Here is a 12104-nt window from a genome sequence, read left to right on the forward strand (position 1 = left end):
GAGCAGCCTTGCTCCACCACTGAGTGTAAGTTCCAGGCCAATCTGTTGGGGTGAATTGTTTGCACATTTGTGTACGTGCAATCCTTCAGGCACAAGTCCTTTCCTCACACAATCTCTTTCCATTTTTTAAAAATGCCTATTTTTATGGAACATCCCAGCTTCATTTGACATGTAAAATTCCATTGCCAATGGATTGATTGGCTTTGAATTGTAAACTCTGGGGGTGTACACAGCAGTGTGTGGCTGGGGATTGGTCGCACCAAACTGCGATCTGTATGATTGACAATGCCAGCTCTTGTTAAATTTCGAGATAGTTCAAAAGTAACCAGAAAGGCTGTCTGTATACTTCACAAGTGAGGTAATTACCTTGTGTTTTTATATATCCTTGGTGCGCGCCGGATTTGGTTGATGGTAATGGAGAGAAATTGAATTCTGGATTGACAACTTCAGCAGTAACATGTTCAGGGAAATTAAAAGTTAATCTTGTTTTCCGTGTCACAACGACCTGCCGTGAAAGGGATTCTTGAGTTGCTTTTCAGCTACTTTCTATACCGACTGGGATCAGCCTGCAGCTGTGTTGTATATTGTTTAAAAAAAAAGTACTGACACATCCACCTGCGAAAACTTTTATGGAGTGGAAGCTGTTTTATAAGTGGGATATTTTCATATTTGTCTGGGCGGGGGGGGGAAAAAAACAATCCGAGAACGCATACCTTTTGAGTTAATTATTGCCAAATGTTGCAGTTATCAACTTGGAGTAAACGAGTCATTTAAATATTTCTGCATAGTGTTTATTTGTTTATTTGGAAATGGGTCGCATTTTCGAGCCACAGCGTTCGTTTCTAAAATTAGAGGTTCCCAGCTTCTGATGTAATTTGCTTTATGCTGCAGTCTACGTGTTAATGCAGATCAAAGGGTATAAAGACAGATTTGTATTTATATGGCATCTTTCATGATCTCGGGGCATCCCAATGGGCTTTCGGCCAAAGAAATACTTTTGAAGTATTGCCATTGTCCTAATGTAGGAAACACAATAGCCAATTAACTGCGTACTGCCAACTCCGACTGACAGCACAAGATAACGACCAGATAATGGTTTTTTTTGTGATGTTGTCTTCGGGATAAATATTGGCCAGGTCACCAGGGATAACTCCCCTGCTATTCTTTGAAATGGTGCTATTATACCTTTTATATCTGCACACCTGAGTTTAACATCTTATCTGAGAAATCGTATATCCAAATTGAAGTCTTAGCAACACGTAACGGAGATGAAATTATGTGACCATTTCAGTCCAAGGCAATATTGCCTATGCTTTACCGTGAAATATATTTTTAACTGCATTGCATTCATGATTGTGGAACTGGGACTTAATTCTGCCTCATAGAGATATACTGCCGATTCTTTAATTGTGTTTTATGTTATCTAATTCTTTCTACATTGGCTAATGGACTTGACGTCTGTGAATATGTTTTGTTAGACATTGATCTCTGGTGTACCTCAGCTCGTGCTTCCTTTTATTTTGCCAGATTAGCCATGATCTTGTGGAATGGTGGCACAGGCTCAAGGAAGGGGCCAGATGGCCTACCTTTGCTCCTATTTTGTATGCTCATATTACATTTCCTGATTACTAAAGGAATTTCACAATACTTGGTTTTCATCCCTGACATCTGCCACAGTTATTTTTACATAAGATAATGGCAAAAAATACTGCAAATGCTGAAGATCTGAAACAAAAACAAAAATTGCTGGAAAAACTCAGCTGGTCTGACAGCATCTGTGGAAAGACAGGGTTAATGTTTCGAGTACATATGACTCTTCTTCAGAGCTAAAGGGAAGTAGAAATGTGGTGAAATATAAACTGTTTAAGGTGGGCGGAACAGGTGAAGCTGGATAGAAGGCCAGCGACAGGCGGAAGCAAAGGAGAGATTGCGAAAGATGTCATAAAGAAAAGGTCAAAGGGTTGTTAATAGCGGTGGTGCTGGCTAAAGGAGGTGCTGATGGTAAAATTAAGAGTGGAATGCAGAATGTGATAATGGCAGGACCAGGGTAAGCACTCTGGAAAGTGATAAATGGCCCTAGTGGGGGTAGGGTGGGGGGAGGGATGGTGGTGGGGAAAAAGATCGAAAGGTCTAAAAGTTGGGGATAAAATGATGAATAAAATGGAAATAAATAATAATAATGAAAATAAGTGGGAAAAAAATAATAAATAAAAATTTAAAAATACAAATGAATAAGAAAAAACCGGTGGGAGGGGGGTGCGGGGGCAATCAAAAGGGGGTGGGGATGGAGAGTTCATGATCTAAAATTGTTGAACTCAATATTCAGTCCAGAAGGCTGTTAAGTGCCTAGTCGGAAGATGAGGTGCTGTTCTTCCAGTTTGCATTGAGCTTCACTGGAACATTGCAGCAGGCCAAGGAAGGACATGTGGGCATGAGAGCAGGGTGGTGTGTTGAAATGGGAAGCGACAGGGAGGTCTGGGTCATGCTTACGGACTGACCGAAGGTGTTCCGCAAAGCGGTCACCCAGTCTGCGTTTGGTCCCTTCAATGTAGAGGAGACCGCATTGGGAGCAGCGAATGCAGTAGACTAAATTGAAGGATGTGCAAGTAAAGCGCTGCTTCACTTAAAAGGAGTGTTTGGGCCCTTGGATGGTGAGGAGGGGGGAAGTAAAGGGGCAGGTGTTGCACCTTCTGTGGTTGCATAGGAAAGTGCCATGGGAGGTGGTTGAGGTGTTGGAGGTGATGGAGGAATGGAGGAATTTCTGCAAACTTTGACCTGGTTGGTCCCTTTCTAATGTCTCTCCTCTGTTGCCTCTCAGTGGAATTGCTCTTCTTTGGCATCACTCTTATCTATACAACCATAGGCAGAGCATCTCCAGCAACAGCTTACTCCTGCTCTGGTCCCTCCCCTTCCTTATTTACCTGCTGCTTCTTGATGACACAACCTGAATACATGAGCCCAAATTTCACCTGTAAAGCTGACAGCAATCAGCTTTACCTCTCTCAGCCCAGCACTGTCCCTATGCTGTCAGATTGTTTGACATTCAGTGCTAGATAAACCACAATTCCCTCCAGTTAAACATTGGGAAAATAGAAACCACCATGCCTGGCCCTCACCATAAACTGTGTACACTGTTACAGTGTGGAGCTATGATACTACAAATTTTAGGGCAACTGTTTGAAGGTTACATTCTTTTTTTAAAAAAAACCTTGGACTTTGCTGGTTATTTTTAAATTGAATTACTCACTCCACCGCTAAGGAAATACATGCACACGTGACATTGAAGAAATTCCTTTTAAAGCGTCTGACAACACATTCTTGATTCCAGCCAGCTTCTCAGCCTCAGTTTGATTCAGGCTGTTCGCAACTCCACCGTCCTATCTGACACAAAGTTGAACTTCCAATGCTATACCCTCTCCATTACAATGACTGCCTTCTTCCACCTCCAATTCCTCACCCCCATGTCAGCCTACCTGCTGCTGAAACACTGTCCCATGTTTTTTGTCATTTCCAGACTCGATTGTTCAAAAGTTGCCCTGGTTTATCCTCCATGCTGCATAAACTTCAGGCTCATTCAAAATTCTGCTGCCTGTGTTCTAACCTGGGTTAAGTTTCACTCACCCCAACCCTCTGTCTTTTTTGGCCTGCAGTTGTTCTTGACCCCTCAAATCCTCAAATTTAAAAATATTAATCCTTGAGTTTAAATTCCTTCATAGCCTTACCCCTCCCTATCTCGGTAAACTTCTCCAGCTTTGTGAGCTCTACATTCCTTCAAAGCTGTCCTCCTTGTCCCACTGTTGACGGCTGTGCCTTCAGCCACCCAGGTCTTAAGTTCTGGAATTCCCTTCCTACATGATGGAATATTTTTTCCATGTTAAAGACATGACATAAATATATGTGTTATTATTGAAGAGCTGGAAAGTGATTGTAATGAGGACGAGTTTGAGAAAGTACATGAAGCTCAAACTACATGGGCTGAATCTTTGAGTGTTGGTGAGGTCGAGGTCAGAGGCAATAGGACCTGAAAATTACAAGGCCAGCAGGCGTGCTGGTTTCCTAACCCTGCTCTTGACGTCAGTTGGTTCAGGGCAAGGCACGGCCACTCTCCCCCACGGTGGGCAGGCAATTAAGCTCATTTGGAGGTTGACTCAGATTTTCCAATTTTGCCAATGCAAGGAGGATGCAATTTAACTGCCTGGAGGAAGGCTGCCAGTGCTGCTAGCAGGCCCAGAGGCCCTCCCTACCTGCCTGGGAGGTTGTGCAGGCAAAGGGGGTCTCCCCCAACACAGTGATGGCCTACCTGCTTTCTATATTTTTTTAAAAAGCGGCTGAGAGGGCTCCTTCTTGTGGAAGAACCCTCTTAGTCACTTGTATTTTACTGAAGTTGGATGCTCCTCTGAAGCTGGACGGCCTTTGATTGACCCTCCAGTTCGAGCGCCCACCTGCCACTCTTAATTGGACAGGGAACCTGCCCTCATGCCAATTAAAAGGGGCGCCTGGTCAAAATTTCAACCAGTGACTGTTTCCCCCAGGGTTGGGTTCGCCCCCTGTTTCCTGCCCGGAAAGCAAAAGTTTAGCCCCATATGATGATCCTTGCCCAACTTTCTTGTGTCAGTTTACCTCCAATGTTTCCCAATCCTACAGACTATTCTGTACATCTGCTTACTCAATTTAACACTTCCTACTCTTGGGGACTCGGGCTTTCAATGATAGTTGACCTCTCCTGGCTATCATACTATGGTGATGACTGCTATTTTTTCCTTTGGCGGGAGTCAAGGCACCATTACAGGCCTGAGTATCATGGAGACTTCCTCGAAATGAGACTATGCATGCGCTGACAATGACTGGTGATGGTGCCTCATTCCCTTACATGAAGGGGCCTTGAAAAATAACAGAATCCTTTGTGGTGGTTAGAGTGACTTGAGGGATTGGCAGTTTGTGAGATTACTGTTTGCAGTAATTAGTTATCTTGATATTTGACGCTAAAAGAGAACAAATATTATTGGTAAGCAGGTGAGTAAAACTGAGTGCTAGAGGTTGTATATTGGCACTTGTAACCTGAATGGCCTTTGTGAGGTCATTGAACTTCTCTCTGTGCTATATGGCAGTCCTTGGATGGTGGAGCTTGCACTTTCTGCCTCTAGCACCATCCTTTAGACAGCTTGCATTGCTCTCAGATGGCTGCTCTGCCATCACTTCTAGCACCATTATGGATGTATCAGAAAATCTGTGGCTTTTCCAGCTGTTGATAGCCCTGCAGCTGCTGCCTGTCCTGCGATGTTGTCGTCTAACTGGTTACACATAACTCTTCATTCCTAGCTCCCAGAGATGGCAAGCCAATGAAGAATAGTGTTCCAAGCTCCAAACTACTTGGGATGCTTAGGGACTTGAGGGTTCTAGGAGGAAATAGCTGCATTTTCATTGCAGTGAAGGGCACGAGGACCAACCTGCCACAAAACCAACAACCAGAGGAGAATCCAGGAGCAAGTGTCAATTGCAAAAACTTAATTTTGAACATAAACGCTAAGCTGAAGATACTGAAAATTTACACTCTAATCCCTAGTTCAAAATGTCTCAGAATAAAAATCATTGAACAACCATTCAAAGACACAGTAGTGCATTCTGATGAATATTTGTTCACACTTTATCCAATCCTAATATAGTCATTAATGCTTTGAGCAAACATAAATAGATCAGGATATAACCTCGAAGCTGAATCCTATGTACAGATCAAAGAACCTCCCTGCATTCTCACAGGTAGTTTGGGGATGAGTTTGAACTTGGGTCAACAATTGAAAATAGGGGGACAGCTCCACCACCCCTATTGATGGTGCCCAAGGTCCTGGGACAGGCAGCTGGCCACTTGAAATCTAAGGATGTTGCTTAGATGTGCAAGTTGGGGTCCTCCTATTGGTTGTACAACACCAGTGGCAAGATTCAGGCAGATAAGTGTGGAATGTGCATCATGGATATTTCACCTAGCTTTCACAGACATTGAGTAGTCAAATCAGTGGCCCTCAAAGGGACTTCTGGAGGCCGCCCACAAAATCGGAGCAATGTTTTTTTTGGCATGACGATGGCAGAAACAGGATTGCTTCTCTTGGGCCAACAAAAAAGCCCCAGCCTCTTTGATATTGCTCCCTTAGGGTCACCTCCTTCATCCCTGACCAGACCTACTGGGCATCTCAAAACGGAGCTGGTTGATTTTTTTTCCATCCTTCAACAAACTGTGAGTTGCAGTTGGCTGCTCCATTGTCTTTGTGCCTATTTGGGCAGTTGCTGAAGATCTGCCCTTCTCTCTCATTAATGTTGTGCGAATTCTTGTGATAGTTTATTAGCCAAAACAAACTACTTAAAAATGTTAATCATAGTCCTAATTGATGCTTGACAGAGACCTGCTGTTATCACAAGCTAATTGGGTCTCTTTGTTTGAGACACTGTAGCTCCTCCTGCTGCCACCGAACAAGACAAGGAAATTGGGAAGTTGGCTCCCACTTCCTCCCCTGGCGTATGTACGGTTTCTCCAACCTCTAACATTGCTGTTGTGTGCTCGCCATCCATTTCCCGAAACTTTGGCTCCCACTGCCGTGTTCCCTTTGTTGCTTCCAGTGAGCAGGTTATTGCTAAACAAGTGCCGCTTGATAGCAATGTTGATGACCCCTTCCATTACTTTACTGATGATCAAGAATAGACTGATGGGGCGCTAATTGGCCGGGTTGGATTTGTCCTACTTCTTGTGTACAGGACATATCTGGGCAATTTTCCACATAGCCGGGTGGATATCAATGTTGTAGCTGTACTGGAATAGCTTGGCTAGGGGCGTGGCATGTTCTGAAGCACAAGTCTTCAGTACTATTTCCAGAATATTGTCAGAGCCCATAGCCTTTGCACTATCCAGTGCCTTCAGCTGTTTCTTGATATCACATGAAGTGAAATGAATTGGCTGAAGACTGGCATCTGTGATGTTGGGGACCTCTGGAGGAGGCCAAGATGGATCATCCACTCTGCAGTTCTGGCTGAAGATTGTAGCAAATGCTTCAGCCTTGTCTTTTGCACTGATGTGCTGGGCTCCCCCATCATTGATGATGGGGATATTTGTGGAGCTTCCTCCTCCAATGAGTTAATTAAGTGTCAACCATGATTCACGACTAGATGTGGCAGGACTGAGAGCTTAGATCTGATCTGTTGGTTGTGGGATCACTTGGTGTCTATCACTTGCTGCTTATGCTGTTTGGCGCGCAAGTAGTCCTGTGTTATAGCTTCACTAGGTTGACACCTCATGTTTAGGTATGCCTGGTGCTGCTCCTGGCATGCCATCCTGTGCTCCTCATTGAACCAGGGTTGATCCCCAGGCATGATGGTAATGATAGAGTGGGGGATATGCCGGGCCATGAGGTTACAGATTGTGTTTGAGTACAATTCTGCTGCTGCTGATGGCCTACAGTGCCTCATGGATGCCGAGTCTTGAATTGCTAGATCTGTTCAAAATCTACCCCATTTAGTATGGTGGTAGTGCCACACAACACGATAGAGGGTATCCTCAATGTGAAGGTGGGACTTCGTCTCCACAAGGACTGTGTGGTGGTCACTCCTGCCGATACTGTCATGGATAGGTGCATCTGCAGCAGGCAGGTTGATGAGAATGAGGTCAAGTATGTTTTTCCCTCTTGTTGGTTCCCTTAACACCTACCGCAGACCCAGTCCAGCAGCTATGTCCTTTAGGACCTGGCCAGCTCGGTCAGTAGTGGTGCTACTGAGCCACTCTTCATGATGGACACTGAAGTCTCCCACTCAGGGTACATTCTGTGCCCTTGCCAACCTCAGTGCTTCCTCCAAGTTCAGCATGGAACAGTATTGATTTATGCACGTAAGGAAAGGTGGTACGTGATAATCAGCAGGAGGTTTCCTTGTCCATGTTTGACCTGATGCCATGGGGTCTGGAGTCGATGTTGAGGACTCCCAGGGCAACTCCTCCCGACTGTATACCACTGTACTGCCACCTCTGCTGGGTCAGGACATACCCAGGAATGGTGATGATGGTGTCTGGGACGTTATCTGTCAGATATGATTCCATGAGGATGACTCTGCTTGACTAGCCTGAGACAGCTCTCCCACTAGCCCCCAGATGTTAGTAAGGGGGACTTTTCCCAGTAGACAGGGCTGTTGTCATTTCCAGTGCCTCGGTCATATAGGACATTAGGGAACCAGATGGGTTTTAGGTTTCATAGTCATCATTAGACTTTTAATTCTGGATTTTTAAAAATTGAATTCAAATTCCACCATCTGCCGTGGTAAGATTCAAATCCGGGTCTCCGGATTATTAGTCCGGCGACAATGCCGCTATGCCATGGCCCATTCTAGCACAGATGTACACAAAATTGGTTGCATTTTGAAAAGTGTTTTCCCCACTCAATTTCTGCTCCTATTCATTTTCATATTATGAAGTTCATTTGCATATTACCATCATCCAGCATAATTGGGCAATATTTTTTTTTTAAAATGCCCTTTGATATATTTTAAGAGTGGTAAATGAATCCAGTGCCAATCTACTATCTGTGAGAAACCTGGTTTTAAATTGCTGAAAATCACTTTGGGGTACAGTCATAAAAGCTTAGTAAATTAATCAAAAATTCAAAATGTACCTATTAATTTCTTTGCGCCCAAAAGATCCAGCTTAATTTTTGGAGCCTTCTCTCAGGCCTACAAATGAGAGCAAGCTGCGGAAACCCCCAGTGCTGATAAATTCACTCTGGGGTCATGGCCAGTTTTGAGGACAGAGCCTTGTTTGAGCAAGCTGATTAACTTAAACTGGCACAGAAGATCATTGATTTGCATTGAAAGCAGATTGTGCTTAAAATTCCACAGTCTTTCGCATTGAGTTTGGTTGAATTGCAGCAAAGAAAAACACCACAATTGAATTGAACCTCCCTCGCCCTGTTTCCTAAAATTGAATTGTGGGGAAAATTTTCAGAATGTGGTTAGTGTTTCTAAGTTATTATGTTTCCAAAATCTAAACTTTCAGCGCTTTTGTAAAATATTGGTAACCTTTGCTTCCTCAGGTTGTTAAACTGCTTAGCTTTCAGAAATACCTTTGGACTCCATTGATGTGCTAAATATACTGCAGTTGAAGGTTTTTGTTAAACTAAGCTTCTCACTTCAATTCACTGATTATACAGCTGAAAAATGTGATCATTAACTCAAAGCTATAAATTGTTAAGCTTTCATGTTCAGGTGCTGCAGGTTTCATTGTGTTTGGCACACCCTTTTTGTCATCCAGAGTACAGATGGCATTTTTCCATGCCTTACATCTTTCAGTGCATTTGTATCTCTTGCTGATAACTGCTCTAGGCAGGTTTATTGCTTGTTGAGTCTCTAATAAGTAGAACCTTGAGCTGGTCATCTAGGTGAATGGAAATACAAGTCAGGTTGATATAAAACAAGCTGCTGACTTGCTATCACTATTTAATGCATAGCACAGAGTCAAGCTCTGTCCTCTTGACTTTTTAAACAAGGTGGTTCAGTCCAACCTCTTCTAACTTCAGTGATACAGGTGTTAACTTTGGACCGTTGAGCCGATTAGTTTCGTTTTAGCATTGGGGTTATCTTTTCCTTGTGCCTGGCTGAACCAACCATAGCCACAAATAATGATACCCTAGCTCTCACTTCACTCTTACTCTTCTTGTTCACAGACACTTGTGTACAATTAGTGAAACACCTTACCTTTGGTTGGCGTAGCCATATATATAATTTCTTCTCTCTCTGCGTCGTTATATCTTGTACTTGGTAAAAATATTTCCATCACATCTGCTATGCATACATTAATTACAAGAGAAAAGAAAAAGAATCTCTTCCTAACTAACATAGAAGCTAAGAGAGTCTGAGGATAAACTACTTGTCTTCCTACTTCTGCAAAATATGAAGAGAGGCATTATTAGAGTGCCTGGGGCGAGGGACAAAGGCGTCTATTTTTATATCTTAATTTCAAAAGATAATCTCCATACTCTGGACCAATCTGAGTGATACTGGTGCTTCACTTGTTAATTACCTTTGATAAATGTGGAAACCTGTGAATATCGGTGAACTATTGAGGCATGGTGTTGCCTGGAGCATGACAGGCTTTGTGTTTCATTTCTAGCTTATCCATTAAGGTTTCTTGAGAGCTTTTTTACCCCCACAAATTGAGAAGTGTGACATCTTTATGTCCCATTAGATGTCAGTCTAAATGGTTTGAGTTTTCCTAATGGTTTTATGACACCATTAAGGAATGCCTTGCGTATATATAAATCTCCTTGGTGTAATTAACTTACAGATTTTGTGGCTTGATTACCTGGTAACTGCTATTTGAACTTGCTTCAATATATAGCCTTTTCCAGCATTCAGTCCTATTACATGCTTCCATTTTGAGTGGGCAACTTTCAAGCTAAGCTCCATTTCAAGCAGTTATCAAAACAATTCCCAATTTACAAATTTCCAGGGCACTGTTTCTACAGTGTCTTAGGATCTCAAAAGACAGGCCTACATGAGAACTCTTGCTGCAAATTCTAAAACTACATCATTTAAAGGCTTTTACTGTCACTTAATGTTGGTGTCTACAAGATGTGGCGTGGCTCTTGTAAAGACCTTGGTTCTTGCTTCAAGGATTTTGTGCCGATCCCTTTTTCTCTCATCGATGGGTGCAGGGAGACTGAGCAAAGGAGGACAAGTTGCTGGAAGAGGGAGAATGAAAAAGCGGAGAAGGGATCTATGTAGGAGACCACATCCACCCAAGGTCTTCAAGAAACGATTGGCTACCTCAATCTAAGCCAGGAAGAGTGTGTGCGATGTCTCCATTTCACTATACGGTGTTTACTGAAACCTGACACATCTTTCAGGCAGACCTGCTGCCCCAGAGCAGGGTGAGAACTACATTGCCAGTGGCTGTGAAGGTAACCATGGGCATGAACATCTTCATGTTGGGTTCCTGCCAGGCCACAGCAGGGGGCATTTCAAAGATCAAGGAATATATTGCCTTTTCTCTTTCCAGAGAGAAGCAGCCAGACTGCATTCATGGCTTTGCCAGGATAGTGGGCTCCCCCAGGATGCAGCATGCCATTGACTAAACACAACCTTGCTTTGTGGGTGCCACAGCTAAATTCAGAGATGTACCATAAAGTGTTTCATTACCTCGATGGGCAGTTTGTGTGCAGCTATACTTGTCAATGCCATGTGTGATGGTTGTACCATGCTCATAAAAACAATTGGGTAGGGAACATTGTACTTTTAAGAAGAAAGCAACATGGAATACTCAATACTGTATCCTCTCAAAATGGATTCTGGAAAGTCAGGTGACTTCTGTTTGTGGTTTCCGGACAGACAGAGACAATATAACTTGGAAGTTATTTAAAAATGCAAGAGGATTTTCCAGGTATAAATTAACTGTCCTCATCATTTGAATGGAAGAAGTTTAAAGGACAATGGCTGCCAGACCTGTTGGTCTTATGAAGATGGAATGTCAAATAATAATCACAATATGTTGATTGCATATCAATCATCTGCCCCATTGTGCATTACTCGCACGAGCTTCAACCCATAATGTGGACTTCATTGAAACTGTCGTCACATGGAGAGGGAGTCTACACCTTATTTGTCCACAAGGGAACCCAACAAGCAGTGCAGGTAGATCTCACCCAGCAAGAAGGAAAAGAACCCTGCCTCAAACAAACAAGTCATTTCGTCAGTGAAAAGGGTTTGTTGAATTGTTTGTTTGAATTTGTTTCACTTGCAAGATTATATTTCTTCACTACAGGAGCATGGCCACAATTTTGTCTGGAGAAGCCAGATGCATACAACCTCCATTTGTCTCCGAGGAACCAAGAGAAACCTTCAACCTCCATCTTGAAGGACTGGTTAAATAAGTGACTTGTTTCTTATTACTCTGTCAGCAATCTAAGTGCATGTTACATCTCCAGAAATCACCTTTTATGTGAATGTGCCTCTATGTGCGTGGAGCGGGTGTTTGTTGCATACATTTCAAGTGTTGTGAAAATAAATATTTAACCTTTCTTTGATTTTAAATTTATAAGAAAGACTGTTCATGTCTATTCTTTAGTGTTAAATTAGTGTCA

General features: G+C 43.0%; 1 protein-coding gene across 2 annotated transcripts in view; it reads left to right on the forward strand.

Annotated features, from left to right (window-relative positions):
- Positions 1–270: 270 nt before the first annotated feature.
- Positions 271–12104, forward strand: part of kynu (kynureninase) — a 179092-nt gene continuing 167258 nt past the window's right edge. Inside the window, exon 1 of one of the 2 annotated variants that reach the window (XM_078552495.1) lies at positions 271–358. The gene's annotated coding sequence lies outside the window, so the exon portion shown is untranslated. Of the gene's footprint in view, positions 359–2026; positions 2048–12104 lie in introns of those variants that run through there. The other variant, XM_078552496.1, reaches the window with a different exon arrangement.

Source organism: Cetorhinus maximus, chromosome 11, assembly GCF_964194155.1.
Source record: "Cetorhinus maximus chromosome 11, sCetMax3.hap1.1, whole genome shotgun sequence".
In the NCBI taxonomy this organism is placed as follows: Eukaryota; Metazoa; Chordata; class Chondrichthyes; order Lamniformes; family Cetorhinidae; genus Cetorhinus; species Cetorhinus maximus.